Consider the following 22,058-nt stretch of genomic DNA (forward strand, 5'->3'; position numbering starts at 1 on the left):
TTACCAGCCTGAGAATACCAGTTTCCAGCTGTCTGCTTTAGCTTCGCTGGTTCTCAAAATGGGGGAAGATTCCACAATGTTTTTTTAAATTATTTATATAATTTAAAAAAAAAACGGCATGGCAACTCCTCTATTCTTGATAACCAACCTTGCTAAAGCTGACAGATGAGGGTTGCAACCTACAGCTGTCAGTCTTGCCTGGATGGTTATCAAAAATACAGGAGAACCCACATCGCTTTAATTTTAAATTAATTATTTAGTGCGCAGGCACCGACTGATGAATACTCCCATCAGCCGCCACCTGCTTTAGCTGCTATTAGAGGCAGCAGGCATCGGCTGATGGGAGTAGTAGTCCCATCAGCTGATGCCAGTGACCAGAGGTAATCTTTTTACCTCAAATCACAGTTGCAGGCTACTGCTGTATTTGACAATGTGGGAACCGAGGCTCTCTGACTGGTGGTAATGATTTAAGGTACCGCCGTTCACAGTCACAGCTGTGGGGTCATCCTGACACCTAACAGCATGTCCCCGCAGTGCTCTGACCAACAGTAACAATTTTACCATGATCAGAAATGCCGGTGTGATCACAGCCTTAGTGGAAATGTGATAATTTATCGAATTTTGCGGACAATGCTAGGAAATCTGAGCACGAATCAGGGTGTGCTATATTCTTGCCAACTTTGAGCTTGGCAAATGTTTTCCAAACAAGTTTGCTCTTCTCTAGTCCAGACACAAGGGCTTCTGTCATTGGCTACCCAAGTCACATGTTTCTCTCTATATGAAAAGCAGAAATGCCATTTTGCTGGCACCATTTTTTCAGTGTATCAGCCCAGAGAGGCTGCTACTGCAAGTTGTCATATAGTTAGATTGGATCCAGTCCTGTGTGAAATCAACCTTCCAGCATCTAAATAGTTTGTGCTAATAGTGTTGTGTATGCAGAAGTCCACATTTCCTACTCAGAATTGTTTGAACTAACATTGTGTTGCAGTCAGGACTAGTGTTGAGCATTCCGATACCGCAAGTATCGGGTATCGGCCGATATTTGCGGTATCGGAATTCCGATACCGAGTTCCGATATTTTTGTGATATCGGGAATCGGTATCGGGAGTAAGATTTATGTGTAAAATAAAGAATAAAAATATTGAAATACTTACCCTCTGACGCGCCCTGGTTGTCACCGCTGCAACCGCCATGCTTTCCTTGGTAGAATGAGCGCTTGAAGGACCTTTCGATGATGTCGCGGCTTGTGATTGGTCGCGGTAGCGTCATGTGACCACTCATGCGACCAATCACAAGCCGCGACGTCATCGAAAGTCATTAACGCGCTCATTCCTAAGAATGAGCGCGTTAAGGACCTTTGATGACGTCGCGGCTTGTGATTGGTCGCGTGAGCGGTCACATGACGCTACCGCAACCAATCACAAGCCACGACATCATCGAAAGGTCCTTCAAGCGCTGATTCTTAGGAACGAAGGCTCCCGGTTACAACCAGGGCGTGTCCGAGGGTGAGTATAGCAATATTTTTTTTTTTTATTCTTTATTTTACACATGAATATGGATCCCAGGGCCTGAAGGAGAGTTTCCTCTCCTTCAGACCCTGGGAACCATTACAGGATACCTTCCGATATTTGTGTCCCATTGACTTGTATTGGTATCGGATATCGGTATCGGTGATATCCGATATTTTTCGGATATCGGCCGATACCATCCGATACCGATACTTTCAAATATCGGATGGTATCGCTCAACACTATTCAGGACTCAAAAAGTCACATTTAGGCAAATCAAAATTGCTCGGGCTAATATCGGGGTGCATGCACCAGGTCCCATTTCCTAACCAAAATCTTTTAGGCTAATATTAGGGTGCAGGCAGCAGGCACCATTTCCTAATCAAAATCGTTTACTCTAATATTGGGGGGCAGGCATGAGGTGCCGCTTCCTAATCAAACTAGTTTTGTCTGATATTGGTGTGCAGGCAAGAAGCCTGATTTCTAATCAAAATCCTTAGGGCTAATATTGGGGTGCATGCACAAGACCCCATTTACTAATCAAAATCGTTTGGGAGACCTATTGTTGTGCAGGCACACTATCTCATGAAATAATTACTGATTTTTAATTTAGTGACAGGTGACTGACAGGTCTGGGCCTAGGGCTGTGAAACAGTTGTTTAAAAGAAGGGAAGAGTACATCAACATAAGTGGGAAAAAGCAAGCTTAAGGTGGGAGGAGGAATAGGCTTTGTGTTCGACATGTACATGATTTAGGTGTTAATGTAAATGAAAGCTCAACTGAACAAACACCGTCTCGTCCTATCCAAAGACAACTGACAACATCTGCTACTGGCCAGCCTACTCGACTCCCATTCTTTGGCAGTGTTACGCCTTGTAAACGAGTGCCAGAAAGAGCATGTGCTCCAGTTGATGGCAAATGCTACATCAAGTGGCTTTTCCTCCTATACCTCAACTTTAACATCACACACATTACAATGCTCAGAGGTGGCACCCCAATTACCCTTGTTTCCCCCACCTCACAAATTTCCAAATGCCCAACTTACTGTGGGGAAACACAGATGGCCGAGTCTGCAGAGCTGTTCACACATTCTTTATCATGGACATTAGAGGTCTACTTCAAAAAATCACAAAATCCAAGAGGAGGAAAGCATCTGCACCAATGCCCCAAATTTTTTCCAGTTGGATCTGGGGCCAGACAAAGTAGACTCTGAGCAGAATCCAGACCATCATCACCAGACGTTAACTACTGGGGCAGGAAATGATTTTGATACCAGAGGTGCATGTGGACTGTACTGTGCATTCAGGGCAGTAAGAGAAGGAGGGTGACTCAGGGTGAGGAGTAGGAGAATAGAGAGGATGACAGTGAGGATTTAGTGTTTGGTGTGAACCTAGAGGCAAGTAGTTGAGCACCTCAGTAGAGAAAGTGAAGGAAGAAGATGAGGAGCTTACATTGCGGCTTGCCGCATAGACATGGAGTGATGCAACAATGAAAAGCACTGCATCCTCAGCCACAACTCTGGCTGTGCCAGCATATGTCATGAGTCTGCAGTTCGCCGGTCCAGCAAAGGGTTGCCTTTTTGAGATTGCAAAGGATGACTCAACTCACATTATAATCTGTCAACTTTGCAAAAAACTACTCAGTAGAGGCAAAAATTGCAATAATTTGACTTGTACATGCGTGAATCGGCACAGGCGCGATCAACATGTCTTAGTCTGGGAATCGCACTGCACTAAAATGTGGACTACATCTGCAGCTTCTTCCTTCTGCATCACCGTGGAAAGTGTTTTCACACAGGTCTCTAGCCGCAGAACTTCCACTTGTTTACCTAATACAGTCAGGGTGAGTGAGAAACCATCAGCTGTTATGGAACTAAAGATGCCTGCTGTTTTTGTTTCACAAAGCACACCACCACATCTGTATCAAACCACCATAACATCTCCGCCTACTCATCACTCACAGTCCAGTAGTTTGTCCTGTTCACCCTACTCCCTCCTCTGTCAACACAGCAGTCAGCCCTCGGTCCCAAAGCTGTGGTCACATAAAAAAATTTTCCTTCTACACATGCCAAAGCTAAGATCTTGAACACTACCATTTCCAATCTGGTTGCAATGGAAATGCTGCCTTTCTGCCTGTTGGATGCAGACAGTTTCCAAAAGCCGATGACCACTGCAGTGCCCCAGTACCAGTTGCCCAGTCACCATTACTTATCTAAGAAAGCTATGCCTGTACTACACCAGAATGTCACAGACATCATCACTGATTCCCTGAAAAAATGTAAGTCTACAAGGGTGCATTTAACCACTTACAATTGGATGAGCATACATGGACAGGAGCATTACATCTTGCTGACTGGTCACTGGGTGAATCTGGTGGCTGTGGGAGCAAGCAGTCAAGGGGCTGCTCCGCAAGTTTTTGAATTTCCAAGGTTTGCAGAACAAATCTCTGTATCTAACACTTCCTTCACTGCTTCTGCCTCCTCCACCTCCTCTAGGGCTTCAACCTGCACCCTCAACCTCTACCTTAATGAGACATACATTCCAACAGTGCAATGAGAATCTCCCCACCTCCGTATTGCGCAGCCAGGGAAAAACAAAATCAAGCAATGTTTAAATTAAAATGCTATGGAGAACGCAGAAACACAGCTTAAGCGTTGTGGACAGCTATCCAGGCTAAGTTTGGGCAATGGCTGTCCCGAGTCAGCAAAGGCTCATAGCGATAACAGTGCGAACCTGGTAGCAGCCCTATGCTGGGGCAACCTCACACACGTGCCTAGCATGCCTCGTCATGGTGGTACAGCAATTTCTCCACCACTAAAGCATGGTTGCTGTGTGCTCGCTTCCACCATTCAAACACCGCAGATCATCAACTTGCATCGCTAAAGAGGTCTTTCATCCTACTCGTTAATCATTTGATTTGCGATGTGCCAACATGTTGGCATTACACTCTGCACATGTTGCAGGAACTGCGGAAGCAGCGGTAACCCCTGGTGCAGTATGTCCTTTTGCACTGCCTGGGCCGATGCCTGGGCCGATGCAGTGCAGACATGGTGCAAATCACGCTTGTGGAAGTGGGCATAAATGAAAAGCCTCTGCACCCTTCTACACATTTATGAAATGGCTACTAAGATGGTTAGCGCTAATTATGCCATCATGAGCACCACTTTTCTGGATCATCTACATGCTGGAGCACAAATTGAGTAGTCTGCGGAGAAAGTGGTGGTCCCAGAGGAAAGAGTGAAAGTATAGAATGATGCAGAAGGGATAACAATATCTTTAAGTTCCAGACTGTCATCGCACGGGCGAGTGCTATGGGAGGATGGATTACAGTGATCGAAGGAACCTCAAGGCACCAGACAAATTGTTAGTGAAGATGCAGGAGCCGAAGAACAAATGGAAGATGGGTGTGCAACAGTCAGGAGATGAAGAGGATAATAATCCCTTTTCTGTTGTCCATTGTAGTAGGGAGGGGACAGCCGAAGCAAGCTTGAGTGTTACCCTACCACCAGTACACCGTTGACTTGGACCTCATGGAAGCATCTGACATATGAGCACCATCTTGCTGCACTATCGACAACATAATGCCCGTATTGATTAGAAATAGTGCTGACTACTGGGCTGCCACTCTGTTAGATCCATGGTGCAAGAATTAATTTTGCTTCCACCCTCATAAGGGACGTGCGCATGCTGGAGTATCAAAACACGCTTGTAGACAATCTTAAAAGAGGTTTTCCCCAATACAGCAGTGAGACACAGAGTATGCCTCGCAGGTATCGACTTCTAATTCTGGGCACGTTGAGTCATCAACACAAAAACATTAGCAGCAGCAGTGTAAGTGGCATAAGCAATTAACTGTATAACAAAAGTCTGATGTGCCATTTAATTTCTCTCTCCTCTGATGTGATCGCACATCAGAGGAGAGAGAAATAGGGTCCCCGATCCCCCCGGTACCTCCCAATGCTACTCGGCCCTCCTGCTTCCCCTCTTGGGCACCACCATCTTTTTCTGAGAAGAAAATGGCGGGCGCATGCGCAGTGCGCCCACCGAGATCTGTCGGCCAGCACCCGGCAACAATAGTAAAATCTTTCCTACTAGTTCATTTTGGTCACTGTGATAGACCCTATCACAGTGATCTAAATAAAAAATAGTAAATAACCCCCCTTTATCAACCCCGTTAGTTAGGAAAGAATAATAAAATAAAGAAAATGTATGTATTTCCATTTTCCAATTAGGGTTACAGTTGGGCTAAAGTGAGTTGGGCTAAAGTTAGGGTTGGGGTTGGGGCTAAGGTTAGGATTGGGGCTAAAGTTAAGGTTAGGGTTGGAATTAGGGTTTGGATAAGGGTTAGGGTTGAGATTAGGTGCTGGGTTATGATTAGGGTTAGGTTTGTGGTTAGGGTTATGGTTAGGGTTGGAATTAGGGTTAGGGGTGTGTTGGGGTTAGGGTTGTTATTAGGGTTATGGTTAGGGTTGGGCTTAGGATTAGGGGTCTGTTGGGGTTATGGTTTTGATTAGGATTATGGTTAGAGTTGGGATAAGAGTTAGTGGTGTGTTGGGGTTAGGGTTGGAGTTAGAATTGGGGGGTTTCCACTTTTTAGGTACATCAGGGGGTCTCCAAACGCAACATGGCTTCACCATTGATTCCAGCCAATTTTGTGTTCAAACAGTCAAATGGTGCTCCCTGAGCTCTGCTGTGCACCCAAACAGTGGTTTACTCCCACATATGAGGCATCAGCACACTCAGAACAAATTGGACAGCAACCTTTGGGGTCCAGTTTCTCCTGTTACCCTTGGAAAAATAAAAAAAATTAGGGGCTAAAAAATCATTTTTGTGGAAAAAAAAGATTTTTTATTTTCACGGCTCTGCATTATAAACTTCTGTGAAGCACATGGGCGTTCAAAGTGCTCATCACACATCTAGATTAGCTCTTTTGGGGGAATCTAGTTTCCAAAATGGGGTCACTTGTTTGGGGTTTCTACTGTTTAGACACATCAAGGGCTCTGTAAACGCAACATGACACCCGCAGACCATTGCATCAAAGTCTACATTCCAAAACATCACTCCATCCCTTCTGAGCCCCATCATGTGCCCAAACAGTAGTTTTCTCCCACATATGGGGCATCAGCGTACTTAGGACAAATTGAACAACAACATTTGGGGTCCAATTTCTCCTGTTACCCTTGGGAAAATAAAAAATTGGGGGCTAAAAAATCATTTTTGTGGAAAAAAATGATTTTTTTATTTTCACGGCTCTGCATTATAAACTTCTGTGAAGCACATGGGCTTTCAAAGTGCTCACCACACATCTAGATAAGCTCTTTGGGGGGTCTAGCTTCAAAAATGGGGTAACTTGTGGGGGTTTCTGCTGTTTAGGCACATCAAGAGTTCTCCAAACGCGACGTTGCGTCCGATCTCAATTCCAGCCAATTCTGCATTGAAAAAGTCAAACGGCGACCCTCCCATTCTGAACTCTGCCGTGCGTCCAAACAGTGGTTTATACCCACATATGGGGTATCGGCGTACTCAGGACAAATTGCACAACAACATTGTGTTCTAATTTCTTCTGTTACCCTTGAAAAAAATAAAAATTGGGGGCAAAAAAAATATTTTTGTGGAAAAAATAAGATTTTTTATTTTCACGGTTCTATGTTATAAACTTCTTGAAGCACTTGGCGGTTTAAAGTGCTCACCACATATCTAGATAAGTTCCTTAAGGGGTCTAGTTTCCAAAATGGTGTCACTTGTGGGAGGTTTCCACTGTTTAGGCACATCAGGGGCTCTCTAAACACGACATGGCGTCCAATCTAAATTCCAGCCAATTCTGCATTGAAAAAGTCAAATGGCACTCCTTCCCTTCCGAGCTCTGCCATACATTTTACACATGTGAAAATAAAAAAAAATTGGTTCTGAAGTAAAATGTTTGTAAAAAAAAGTTAAATGTTAATTTTTCCTTCCACATTGCTTCAGTTCCTGTGAAGCACGTAAAGGGTTAATAAACTTCTTGAATGTGGTTTTGAACACCTTGAGGGGTGTAGTTTTTAGAACGATGTCACTTTTGGGTATTTTCTGTCATGTACACCCCTCAAAGTGACTTTAATTGTGAGATGGTCCCCCAAAAAAAAGGTTTTGGAAATTTGGTTGTAAAAATCAGAAATCGCTGGTCAAATTTTAACCCTTATAACTTCCAAACAAAAAACATTTTGTTTCCAAAATTGTGCTGATGTAAAGTAGACATGTGGGAAATGTTATTTATTAACTATTTTGTGTGACATATCTCTCCGATTTAAGGGCATAAAAATTAAAAGTTTGAAAATTGTGAAATTTTAAAAATGTTCGCCATATTTCCATTTTTTCATAAATAAACGCAAGTAATATCAAAGAAATTTTACTACTACCATAAAGTACAATATGTCATGAAAAAATAATCTCAGAATCACCGGGATCCGTTAAAGCGTTCCAGAGTTCTAACCTCATAACAGTGACAGTGGTAAGAATTGTAAAAATTGGCCTGGTCATTAAGCTGCAAATTGGCTCTGTAACTAAGGGGTTAAGCTAAAAATGCTGGTCCCATGCATTCATGCTGCACATTATACTGTTTGTATTCAGGGCCAATTGATGCCACTTTTCCTGGTATCTTCCCCAAATGTGAGCTATTTGGGAAGCTTGTTGGTCCCACTTAAAGTGTTGTCTATTAGTTTAGTTTTGCCTCTCATAGAATTTAATGGAGTTTGGGTATGTTTGACGAACTGTTCAGCAAACATCAGGACGTTCGCCGAACCGAACCTTAAAAGGTTTGCTCATCTCTAGTCGTTAATGTTCACAGTGATATGTGTCCATAATTTCACATGACTACACAATGAACACATATTTGGCTACCTCCTAACGTCAATAATTCATTACTTAAAATATTAGTTATTCTTTAATTGAAAAATATTTTTGCAATAATACTGGGTAGGAAATAGAAACTGTTGTAGGTTTACACAATTATTTATGAAGCAAGATCACATAAAATAATATAGATATAAATATTCCGCATAAATTAATTCTTTGTTCTAAAACCAAATCGTGTTAGGCTACGTTCACATTAGCGTTACGCTAATGTGCGTCGCTGTTGCGTCGGCGACGCAGCGGCGACGCGCCCCTATGTTTAACATAGGGGACGCGTGCGTCTTTTTGCACGCGTTTTCCGACACGTGCGTCGTTTTAGACGCTAGCGTCGGACGCAAGAAAATGCTACAAGTTGCATTTTCTGTGCGTCCGATTTCGTCAAAAAACGACGCACGCGTCGCAAAACGCGCGCGTTTTTGCGCGCGTTTGCGCGCGTTTTTCCGTGCGTCGCCGCTGCGTCGCCAACGCAACAGCGACGCGACGCTAATGTGAACGTAGCCTTACAACAAGTCAATTGCTGTCACCCTGTAGTAACAATAAATCAGCCAAATGAGAGACCACCTAAAAATCTCTAAAATATACATCAGTAATATTTTTCCATCATTCCTGATCCCCTTCATTTGTCCAAAGTCTCCCAATTATCACTGCCAGATACAATGTCCTCAATTTAAATGGTTTATTTTTTGTGTTAATTAATTTACTTCTTCTATAGTGCCAATAAATTCCTCAGGGCTTTACAGACACAGTTTATTCAACCTCATGTCTTGACAGAAGTGAAACAATAAATGGGATTCTCTGCATTTAATTGATTCTATGATTTAGGGAACTAAGCGATACATTGGCTTATACGAGGTACATCTGTCTACAAATACATCTGTAGTAAACGCACGTTTGCCACCTTCGTAACTATGGGTAATATTATCCTCCTTTAGGAAGAATTTTCTGACTCTCATCCCGATTTCTCTGGGTGGAACAATGAATTAAGATTTTTTAATGCGCCCTGGAAAGACTGATGTCTCTGGGTGGAACAATGAATTAAGATTTTTTAATGCGCCCTGGAAAGACTGATGTCTCCAAGAGAATTTTTGATGGCATCTCGGTCAATCTGCAATTCTACCAGTAACAATGGGTGACAAAGGAGGATAAAAATATATAAGGCATGATTACATTTCTTTAAATGTTTCTCCCTCATGATGTGGAAAATGAAGACTATACATGAATGTCTCCATTTCTTCCATAATGTGTTTCCAAGTATTGTGTCTGCGCACAACCGAAGGAACACCACAGCTGTTGTCAAACATCTCACTGTGTGGAACATACATGCTTTATTATGGTTTTCTTTGCTCTCTTGTTAAATCTCTAGTATAGTCTCCTTCCATCCATGTCTCCTAAAAGCCTGTAGGCTTTGCTTAATTAATTGGCCTAACTCCACTTACATATTTGTCTTCTATAAATCACTACAACTGTGTTAAAAATTTATAAGCAATTTGTATTTTTATTTATTGATTTTACTGTTGAATAACTACATTGCTGTCAGTCAATCCAAAAGGGTAAAAAACACCGTCACTTTTTCTTAAATATTAACTTTTAATTTGAGAAGGTCCCACAAGTTCTCAATAGGATTTACATCAGGTGAGGAAGGGACTGTGTTATTATTCTTTCATCATTAAAGGGAACCTGTCACCCCCAAAAGCGATGGTGAGGTAAGCTCACCATCATTAGGGGCTTATCTACAGCATTCTGTAATGCTGTAGATAAGCCGCCGATGTTACCTGAAAGAGGAGAAAAAGACGTTAGATTATACTCACCCAGGGGCGGTCCTGCTCCGATGGATGTCTCAGGTCCGCTCCGGCGCCTCCCATCTTCATTCCATGACGTCCTCTTCTGGTCTTCACGCCGCGGCTCCGGCGCAGGCGTACTTTGTCTGCCCTGTTGAGGGCAGAGCAAAGTACTGCAGTGCGCAGGCGCCGGGCCTCTTTGACCTTTCCGGCGTCTGCGCACTGCAGTACTTTCCTCTGCCCTCAACAGGGCAGACAAATACTCCTGCACCGGAGCCACGGCATGAAGACCAGAAGAGGACATCATGGAATGAAGATGGGAGGTGCCGGAGCGGACCTGAGACACCCATTTGACCAGACCGCAGCGGGACCACCCCTCGGTGAGTATAACCTAACGTCTTTTTCTCCTATTTCAGGTAACATCGACGGCTAATCTAAAGCATTACAAAATGCTGTAGATAAGCCCCTGATGATGGTGAGCTTACCTCACCATCGATTATGGGGGTGACAGGTTCCCTTTAAGGCCTTTAGACTTCAATGCATGCAACTGAGAATTGTGCTACATACAAATCGTGGTTTTCTTGGAAGATGCAGATCTTTCTTATACCACTGCTTGAAGAAAGTGTTTTCTAAATTTGCAGTAGATTTGAGAGTGGATTTTGATTTCATCTAGAAATTGAATGTCGAAATAGCTCATCTTCATCTTCAAGAGTCATCATATCATCAGTACAAGGAAGCTTTGAAAAACTTGTCTTCTGATATTTCTTGACCCTGTCTTGATGTTTCCCCTTCTGTGTCTTGTTCACGGGTGGTCAGGTTTCAGCCTTCCTTATTTTAGCCATGACTCTACGCACTGGCCAACTTGCACTTGTGAGCACTCCAGGGAGGTTGCAGGACTGGAGTGTGACAGCACTTGAGGATATTTTTCTTCCTGGTCAGTTGATGTTTTATTCTTATCAAATTTTAGAAGTTAATGTTCAGCTTTTTTCTCAAAACACTTTTTTTGCGAGATTGTTGACTATTTGCCAAAAAACTTTTGATGGTTCTGTGATCGTGCCCCAATATCTTAGCAATTTCAAGAGTGCTACATTCAGGTACAGAAGGACAGGCAGAGACATGAGGCAAACAGAGTAAAGAGAGTATAGAAGCGAGCTTTAGAAAGCCATCCTAGGGGTTAGTGAGCAGCATAAACATGGAGCAAAGGTAAGGTCAGAATACAAAGGCCACATCATTGCCATTTTTTAGGTGATTTTTCTTTATTGTCTTGAGATTTTCATATTTATTTTTTGCGCCAAATTCATCAAAGCGGCACACTTGGGTGGATGAATATTACTTAATATCAGACATGTGTTTTTTTTTACTTTTTTCCACCTTTTAGAGCAAAAAGTTGCATAATGCATTAAAATGCCGTATATTAGTCTTAAACCGCATAAAGCTAAAATTAGACAGATTTTGTATTAACATTTTGAAAAATCCCAAAACATTTGGATAAAGAAAATCTGGCCCACATTGTCAAAAAAAACACAGACGAAACTAACTAGACCAATTTTTACTCTACAAATATGACAAAGATGATGAATTGGGACCAAAGAATCCATCGAAAGTAAGTGCACCAGATAAGTAACACTTATGGCATTGGGGCTAAGTGAAAAATAATTGCTGATTAAGTTGTATATCCAAATACACTACTTTTATTCATATAATGTATATGCTACTTCTATAAAGCACAATTATTTTATTGCAGGTGTCCGAGAATCGATCGGGTTTGGGCCAGTGAGTTCTGGGTGCGCTGCGTCTTCATCTTCCATAAATAATCTGAAGACATGAAAATCTTTATACTATGTTTCTATGAGTAGACTATTACAAATGAGCCAATGTTCACCCCCATTACCATCGTCTGGTCCTAATATGAACTGATACTATATTCTGGAGGACGTCGGGTTTGTGCGGTGACTTGTATTTATATGCAGTAAAAGGTTTCTGCAGTTCATTTGGAATCTCTTGCTAAAGGCTTCAGACTGTCGTCTGCTGTCAGCATGATTAATGGCCAGGGTATCCTGCTCTTCCTGCTTTATCAATCACTAATTATTTTTATGATAATTTGGGGAGAGGATCTCCTTTCTCTGGGACAAGTTTGGTCACTACAGTGTAAAAAAATAATAACTTAAAACTTTCCTGTTTTATAATTGCTTTTTCATTGCAAATTTTCTACAGTTTATTAGGGAAACCTAAGATATATTAAAATCTTTTTATTTCAGGGGAAAAAATAAAATTGCCATAAGGCAACATAATGAATGAATTATCAAAATGTGATTGATGAAGACAGCTGATCATTAGAGATATGTGTTATAGGATGAGTATATGCTGCTATATTCTTTATTAATATATGATGCATTCACTCTAGAAAAAGAGCTTCTTACAGTTTGGAGAAAATAAGATCTTGATAATGTTAGGTTTCAATTGCTTTTAATTTAATTATTCACTAAATGAGTTTCATAATCCAATGTTCAGTTGAAATATCCATCTATTTGAACACGTCACACCTTCCTGCTCCAGAAGAAGCCAAACCAATCATCTATGAGACAAATACCAATTACAAATTAAAGGGGTTGTCTGGGGCTTTAACATTAGGGTTGAGAGACCTTTACTTTTATAGGATCGGGTCGGGTTTCACGAAACCCGACTTTTTCAAAAGTCGGGTCGAGTGAAATCGGCCGATCCTATAAAAAAGTCGGGGTCGGGGTATGCTGAAACCTGAAACCCAATGCAGTGCATTGGGTTTCCATGGTTCCCAGGGTCTGAAGGAGCGGAAACTCTCCTTCAGCCCTGCGATCCATATTTTAGTGTAAAATAAAGAATTAAAATAAAAAATATCGCAATACTTACCCTCTGACGCGCCCTGGTACTAACCGGGAACCTTCCTTCCTTAGAATCAGCCTTCCAGGACCTTGCGGTGACGTCGCGGTGACGTCGCGGCTTGTGATTGGCCGCGCGGCCGCCCATGTGACCGCTCGCGCGACCAATCACAAGCCGTGACGTCACCGAAGGTCCTGGAAGGGCTGATTCTTAGGAAGGAAGGCTGCCGGAAAGAAGCAGGGCGCGTCCGAGGGTGAGTATATTCCTATTAGGAAGCAGGGCGCGTCAGAGGGTAAGTATTGCGATATTTTTTACTTTAATTCTTTATTTTACACTTAAATCTGAATTCCAATACCAATTCCCGATATAAACATATCGGGAATCGGTATCGGAATTCTGATTCTAGATTCAAAAGATCGCCGACTTCATGGCCGACCCCACACAGGGGTCGGGTCGGGTTTCATGAATCCCGACCTTGCCAAAAGTCGGCGACTTTTGAATATTTTTGACCCGTTTCGCTCAACCCTATTTAGCATTATTTGCCTATCCTTAGGACAGACCATCAATGTGTGATCTGTGGGGGTGCAAAAAACGGCAACCCTGACGATCAAGTGTTTCCAGTGTCACCGACGGCCAGAACGGCACCGTTGTAGAGGTGCACAGCACAGCTCTATCAATGGAATAGTGGCAGCCGGGTATTGCACCCTATTGATTTGAATACAGTACGTGACAGACATGCAGTACCCAACCGCGGCCACTAAACAGTCGCCGGAGCTGTGCTGTGCAACTGAGAAGTTCTGGCCACCACTGACTGGGGACAGCTGCTATGTTCAGTGTTAAATTCCTGGACAACCCCTTTAATTTTAGTGTACTGCCCTTTTATGTTCTATATTAAGGTATGCATTGTTTTCTTTAGGTATCCGAGTTCTGAAATGATCTTTTTACGGTTCAAACCCGAATGTGTCATCGATTACAATTATGGAGAAAACTTCTTTCCTAGCAGACCCAGTTCTTTACTGGGCCATTACCTCCTTCCATCAGGCACGCTTTCGTGTTTCATCATACATGCAGATAATAGAGGAAGATGTAACAAAAAAAATAGGAAATTTTTTTTCACTTTTTGAATTTTTTTTTACAACCGCTAAAAACATTTTAGATTATGTTCCACTATTCATTGCTTCTGCTTATCAATTTACAATCCTCCTCAAAGTTGAGATGAAGCCTTGTCGGCATTATGCCATCAGAACATCCTTTCCCTCACTTCCCATATTACATTGAGTTATCTTCAGAAAAGTGCACATTGCTTCACAAGTCATGCACAAACTAATATTCATGTAATACCCAACATCTAACATGGTGACTCAGTGGTCAGCACTGTTGCGTTGTATTTCTAGAGTTCTGGGTTCCAATCTCACTAAGGACAAATTCTGCGAAGAGTTTGTATGCTGTCCAAATGTTTGTGTGAGTTTCCTCTGGGTTCTCCAGTTTTTTCCCACCCTCCAAGGGCATACAGATATTGAATTTATATTGAGAGCCCCACTGGGGACAGCAAAGATGATGTCTGAAAAGTGCTATGGAATTAATGGCACTATATAAGAAAGTTAAATAATAATGGCAGAGGTCTCCAGTATTCTCCTGATACAATGGAATGTCTGTTGCTGTGGCTGGATCACTACTACGTAAATATCTACAGGCTGGAGAGGGGAGCTTGCTACAGCTAAGGAAAAACACGACCCCCACTTCCTTCAGTCCATCTCAGAGTTTATGTTAGTAGAGATGGACTTTACCTAATAACGGGCAGTGAACAGCAAAGCCAAAAGATGTGCAACCCCTAGTGACCAGGTTTACGGTGTTACTTAATGCTTTAACATCAAAATTTTGAAACAAAGTAAAATTGATGAGCTGGCTGTCAGTCAGTGCCATGGGCGTGGTTACAGTTGATGCTCACTATGCACTGAGTGGTAACTGATGTAATGCCCGCCCTAAGACTGAAAGCCCTTGGCTGCCGGGAGAAAAAAAGTTTAGTTCTGGCAGCGGGGCTCTCAGTGCAGGCACCAAGCATCTTCAGAACACTGTTAAACAGCAAAAGTACTCACACCAGAACCACGGTACCCTCATAAGAAGTACTGACATAAGGTGACAACTACAGTGCCACCACAATGCCCTCACAACAGAAGCCAAATGCCCCTAAAAAAGTGTGAGTTACAGTGACCCCCATAACGGTGACAACCACAGTGCTTTAATGATACAAGTGTTGTGTCTCCAGTCTACTAACAATTAGCTGGTGATCTTTAAAGTATCAAACCATATTGATATCATGCTCAGTAATAAGAATTTCACTGTGTCTCTTTTAAGTCATCTTCATAAGGAATTTTCTTTATTGAACTGAATTACATTATCTTACGTTACAAGCCCATACTTAATCTTACTCTGCGTTTTCTAATACTCTTGATAACCCTATTGCATTTTTGCTTTTATAACACTACTTCTCCTTTATTAGATATATTTGTGTGCATCTGCAAATACCATTTCCTGCAGATTAGTTTTAGGCAACATTCATATTTTCTATTTCTATTTATAATTGCACAGTAAAATAAAAAGTTGGAAAAATAAGCTATTTAGTCTTTTCTTAGGTTTGTCTGCTTTTAGCAAAGCTCAATAAAATCGCCATGCCTGCCAATGGAGCTTCAACAAGGCCTAGGTTTAATAGACATTTGCTAGTTCTTTGTTGACAACCTGTTCTCCTATTGATCTTGTGCAAAAAAAACAATATGAAGAGAAAAAAAAGCCATGTTTATATTATCACTGGCCAGTGCCAGGCAGCAGCTGCCAAGGCAAACAGGATCATGGGGTGCATTAAAAGAGGTCTGGATACACATGATGAGAGCATTATACTGCCTCTGTACAAATCCCTAGTTAGACCGCACATGGAGTACTGTGTCCAGTTTTGGGCACCGGTGCTCAGGAAGGATATAATGGAACTAGAGAGAGTACAAAGGAGGGCAACAAAATTAATAAAGGGGATGGGAGAACTACAATACCCAGATAGATTAGCGAAATTAGGATTATTTAGTCTAGAAAAAAGACGACTGAGGGGCGATCTAATAACCATGTATAAGTATATAAGGGGACAATACAAATATCTCGCTGAGGATCTGTTTATACCAAGGAAGGTGACGGGCACAAGGGGGCATTCTTTGCGTCTGGAGGAGAGAAGGTTTTTCCACCAACATAGAAGAGGATTCTTTACTGTTAGGGCAGTGAGAATCTGGAATTGCTTGCCTGAGGAGGTGGTGATGGCGAACTCAGTCGAGGGGTTCAAGAGAGGCCTGGATGTCTTCCTGGAGCAGAACAATATTGTATCATACAATTATTAGGTTCTGTAGAAGGACGTAGATCTGGGTATTTATTATGATGGAATATAGGCTGAACTGGATGGACAAATGTCTTTTTTCGGCCTTACTAACTATGTTACTATGTTACTATGTTACTATGTTACTAGATGGTGGCCCAATTCTAACGCATCAGGTATTCTAGAATATGTATGTATGTATGTATATATCAGCCACATAGTATATAGCAGAGGCCACGTAGTGTATAGAAAATACTACGTGGCCTGTGCTATATACTATGTGGCTGCTATATACATATATACATATTGTAGAATACCCGATGCGTTAATACAGGCCACGCAGTATATAACAGTGCCAAACAGTATATAACACAGCCCACATACTATATAACACAACCCACGCAGTATATAGCAGCCACGCAGTATATAGCACAGGCATTGTAGTATATAACACTGGGCATGCAGTTTATAGCACAGCCCATGCAGTATATCACACAGCCCACGGAGTATATAACACAGCCCACGCACTGTATAGCACAGCCCACACAGTATATAGCAGCCGCGCAGTATATAACACAGGCGGCGCAGTATATAGCAGCCACGAAGTATATAACACAGGGCACATAGTATATAGCACAGCCCACGGAGTATATCACACAGCCCACGGAGTATATCACACAGCCCACAGAGTATATAACACTGCCCATGTAGTATATAGCAGCCACGCGGTATATAACACTGCCCATGCAGTATTTAGCAGTGTGGACACCATATCCCTGTTAAAAAAATAAAATAAAAAATAGTTATATACTCACCCCCTGGGATCCAGCGAAACTCTGGTGATGCATGCGCGGCTTCTGCCATTTTCCGTTCCCAGGATGCATTGTGAAATTACCCAGATGACTTAGCGGTCTCGCGAGACCGCTAAATCTTCTGGGTAATTTCGCAATGCATTTCTGGCAACAGAAGATAGTGCATCGTCGGACAACAGAAGGTGAGCATAGCAGGTTTTTTGTTTTCTTATTATTTTTACCATTACATCTTTTTACTATTTATGCTGCATAGGCAGCATCAATAGTAAAAAAGTTGGGGACACACAGGGTTAATAGCAGCGGTAACATAGTGCGGTACCCGCGGCCCGTTACCGCTGGCATTAACCCTGTGTGAGCGGTGACTGGAGAGGATTACGGAGCGGGCGCCGGGCACTGACTGCAGGGGAGTAGGGGACGGTGACTGGAGGGGATTACAGAGCGGGCGCCAGGCACTGACTGCACGGGAGTAGGGGACGGTGACTAGAGGAGATTACGGAGCGGGCGCCAGGCAGTGACTGCGGGGAGTAGGGGAGGGACTAATCAGACTGTGCCTGTCGCTGATTGGTCGCGGCAGCCATGACAGGCAGCTGGTGAGACCAATCAGCGACGCGGGATTTCCATTACGGAAGTTGCCGAGAGAAAGACGGAAGTACCCCTTAGACAATTATATATATAGATGTATATAATATAACATTATCATTCCATTTAATAGTAAAATGCTGCGGTATATGATGGGGATATATAAAATAAAATTGTTATTAAAATTATTATCTTGTATCAGACTATACGGCAGTTGTATTTTATAAGTTCTGATATGTTCTTCAACATAGTGACCCAAGCAACCAGAAAATGGACATGTACGGTCCAGCATGAACATTTGAATAATCACTAGCCACGTTGGCAAAGAAACTGCAATAGTAATCTATGCATAGAGCCAAGGAATATGTGGGGCTATATTAGCAATAGAAAAACAAAAATTACAAAGCTTTTGTAGAGGGCACATGACTTGCTCCTAGTCAGAAACCATAAGATAATGAAGAATATACTGTATATTAAATTTGCTACAATTAAAATAGATATGAAGTACTCACCTGTGATAAGCTACGACTAAAATTAGATGTAACTCTAAGGATCTGATTAAAAAAGGAGTAAAGGCCTTCCATAGCAGCAGAGCTCACAGCTTCAAGGCCCATAAGCTGAGTGGGACTGCCCATTCCCCCCACCTACTGTATATTGCACAATTTTCATGGTGTCTGCATCCACAGGGTATACATGCAGATGAATAGAATTGTGCAGCAGGGAGCCATCACCACCATTCTTTCTGTGTGTTTGAGTACAGCAGGTGCTATGAGATTATTAGATCATAGTGCGATGTAACCCTTTAGGGGAACAAGGGATGTATTATTCATAAATTAATTAATTTTTTTAATTGCCAGTACTTGGGGAATCTGTGGTGGATATACTGCTGTGTGGGCAGATGTGGGTCTATCATACTGAAGGGAAGGAGGTTGTTGAACAAAATCTCACGACACATGAACCCATCCATTTTCCATTCAGTACGGTGCAGTCCTGTCCCATTTTTCTGAAAAGCATCTCCAAAGTATGATGTTTTCACCACCATGCTTCACGGTTGGGATGGAGTTCTTGGGGTTGTACTCATTCTTCCTCTTCCTCCAAACACGATGAGTGGAGTTGATACCAAAAAGTGCTATTTTGCTCTCATCTGACCACATGACCTTTTCCCATTCTACCTCAGGATCATCCAGATGGTTAATCATGAACTTCAAACTGGCCTGGGCATGATATGGCATGACCAGGGGGACCTTGCAAGCCCTGCAGGATTTTAATACATGATGGCATAGTGTGTTACTAATGATAAAGTTTGAGATTGTGGTCCCAGCTTTCTTCAGGTCATTGACCAGGTCCTCTTGTATAGCCCTAGGCTGATTCTTGACCTTTCTCAAAATCATCCATCCCTTACAATCATCTTGTGTTTCTTCCATTTTCTAATAATTGTGCCAACAGTTGTTGCCTTCTCACCAAGTTGCTTGCCTATTGTCCTTTAGCCAATTCCAACATTGTGCAGATCTACAATTTTGTCCCTGGTGTCCATAGGCAGCTCCTTGGTCTTGACCATGGTGGAGAGGTTGGAGTGTGATTGAGTGTGTGGACAGGGGTCTTTGATACAGGTAATGAGTTCAAACAGGTGCAATTAATAGAGGTAATGAGTGCAAAGTAGGAGGGCTTTTTAAAGAAAAATTAACAGTTCTGTGAGAGCTGGAATTCTTGCTGGTTGTTAGGTGATCAAATACTTCATGCAATAAAATGCTATTTAATTATTTTAAAATCATACAATGTGATTTTCTGATTTTTATTTTTAGATTCTATCTCTCACAGTTGAAGTGTACCTTGAAGTGTACAGCCTACCATTCTTTGTAGTTGGGAAAACTTGCAAAATTGGCAGTGTATGAAAGACTTATTTTCTTCACTCTATATAAATACGCACTTTTTGGTATGCTCTATGTTGATCCCCTTTTATTTTGACGGTGCCCCTTAATCTGTTTTCTCAGGGCATGTGTATTAGTATCATCTCCTTTTTTTGAGAGTTAAGTTGTGGGGAGGGGGGCTTAATTAGGACTTTTGTAATGGGACCCTGTGATTTTCATGTACATCACTGATGGAAAGCACGTACAAAAAAGTTTGCACTAAATTTAAATAATATGAATCTGTTTTATATAACAAACATAAAATCCTAGATAAAACAATTAAAGACATTTAAAAATGTGTTTCCAATACCACAATCTGGTACTAGCATATAACAGATATGACCAGCAAGATAACTGTCTCCTTCCCCATTATCCTGTAGCATGAAAGCCCCAAAGAGCAAGACCCTTTCAATTATGTGTCAGTCTGTCATTGTTAGTTTGTTCATTGTAATTTATATTTGTATCTTGCACATAACCCCTCCTCATTTAAACACTGTGGAATCAAGGTTGCTCTAAAAAAAATAATAATAAGTTAATAACTAGTGATGAGCGAAAAGCGAAATATTCGGATTCAGGAAAATCGGTACAATTACTTTCTAATATCCGTGTATCCGTACCAAATAATGGATCCAATGCAAATCAATGGGAAAGCCGAATATTTTTCTGCTGGACCCAATAAACAGGTCTGGAGGCATGAGAAAAAAGCTAAAATGGATGGGATAGATAGATAGGTAGATAGATAGAAAGATAGAAAGATAGATAGATAGATAGATAGATAGATAGATAGATAGTTGATAGATAGATAAGCAAAAAAATGATCAGCACCTCCTAATGTGAACACGTGCAAGCTGCAAAAACTGCATAATATAGACAAATAAGAACACAGCAGCACATATGCATGAATTTAGGCCATGTGAAAACACAGAAAAACATTAAATTTAGATTAAACTTCGCAAAATTTTCCTTCACAATTTTTTTTTTACATTTTTTTTACTTACAGTAATAGATGAAAAATGAAGGTGCACAAATTGGCCAATTCATGTAAGCCCATCAATCACAGCAAGGTGACCTCCCTCTGATGGGTCCCTGCTCTACAATATAAGCCATGTCTGGACCACCAGCCTACAATTTTGTACAAACATGTCACTACTGGGCTAAGCCTACAATTTATGGGCAGTGTGGTGCGGTGACCCACGTTACAGCCAGGGGGCGCTGCGTGTGCACTTCAAGATGCATTTGGAGGAATAGTTGTGATGAGACAAAGTCCGGCAGAATTGTAGATGGCCGGTATGTGTGTCACAGAGGAGGACACTCTGCGCTGTCAGTCTAAAGTGTGGTTGGTGTTCTGGGACTTGTAGTCCCACAAGTAATTGTGTAGTTCTAATGGGAGATTGGCAGGGCTAGTCGTGACAGATGGGACGGTCAGACTAGTCACACACACCCACACTCCCACCCTGGGAGTGGTTACAGGTATGTAATGTGACCAGGGTGTGGATCACATGTTCCTGGGTGGTTCCTGTGTATGGATCCGTTTGGTCCATGTGCTGTAGGTCCTGGATGGTCAGTGTTGGAGGCTCTTGGGATTGGAGTCGTCCTGGAAGCACTGTGAGACCATCAACCTGGACGGTCAGTGTTGGAGGCTCTTGGGATTGGAGTCGTCCTGGAAGCACTGTGAGACCGTCGACCTGGACAGGTCACCTGTGGTGAGGACCATGGACTGACGAGGAGTCAGCCTGTGGAGCAGGAGCTCCTACGAGGTAACCTCGGATATGGGGAATGGACTATGTACCTTAATGAAGGTCAGCTACTGAACTGTGCGGCATGCAGTCACCCAGGACAACTGGACAAAGTATGGTCCTGCATGTTTACTGACTATACTTCAAAGCCGTATGCTGTGAAGTGCTAAGTGTTATGTGAGGTCTGTGATGTGGAACATGGCCTTCCGTGGTTTATGCTGAGTGAATAATAAACCACATGGACTATTTATGTGAAAAAACCGTGCCTGTCTATGTTTATCCTGCTGCCAAGCGAGAGTCCCCCAAGACACGTAGTGGGTGAAACGCTACAGCAGGTAGAGGTTATATCGTAGATCAGGGACTCATCAGAGGGAGGTCACTTTGCCATGGTTGATGGGCATACAAAAATTGGCCAATTTGTGCACTAAACCTTCACTTTTCATATATTACTGTAAGTAAAAAAAAATGTAAAAAAATGAATGAGGGGGAATTTTGAGAAGTTTAATCTAAATTGAATGTTTTTAATGTTTTTCTGTGTTTTCACATATCCTAGATTCATGCACATGTACTGATGTGTTCTTTTTTGCCTATATTATACAGTTTTCGCAGCTTGCACATGTTCACATTAGGAGTGCTGATCATT

Source organism: Ranitomeya imitator, chromosome 5, assembly GCF_032444005.1.
Source record: "Ranitomeya imitator isolate aRanImi1 chromosome 5, aRanImi1.pri, whole genome shotgun sequence".
Taxonomy (NCBI): Eukaryota; Metazoa; Chordata; class Amphibia; order Anura; family Dendrobatidae; genus Ranitomeya; species Ranitomeya imitator.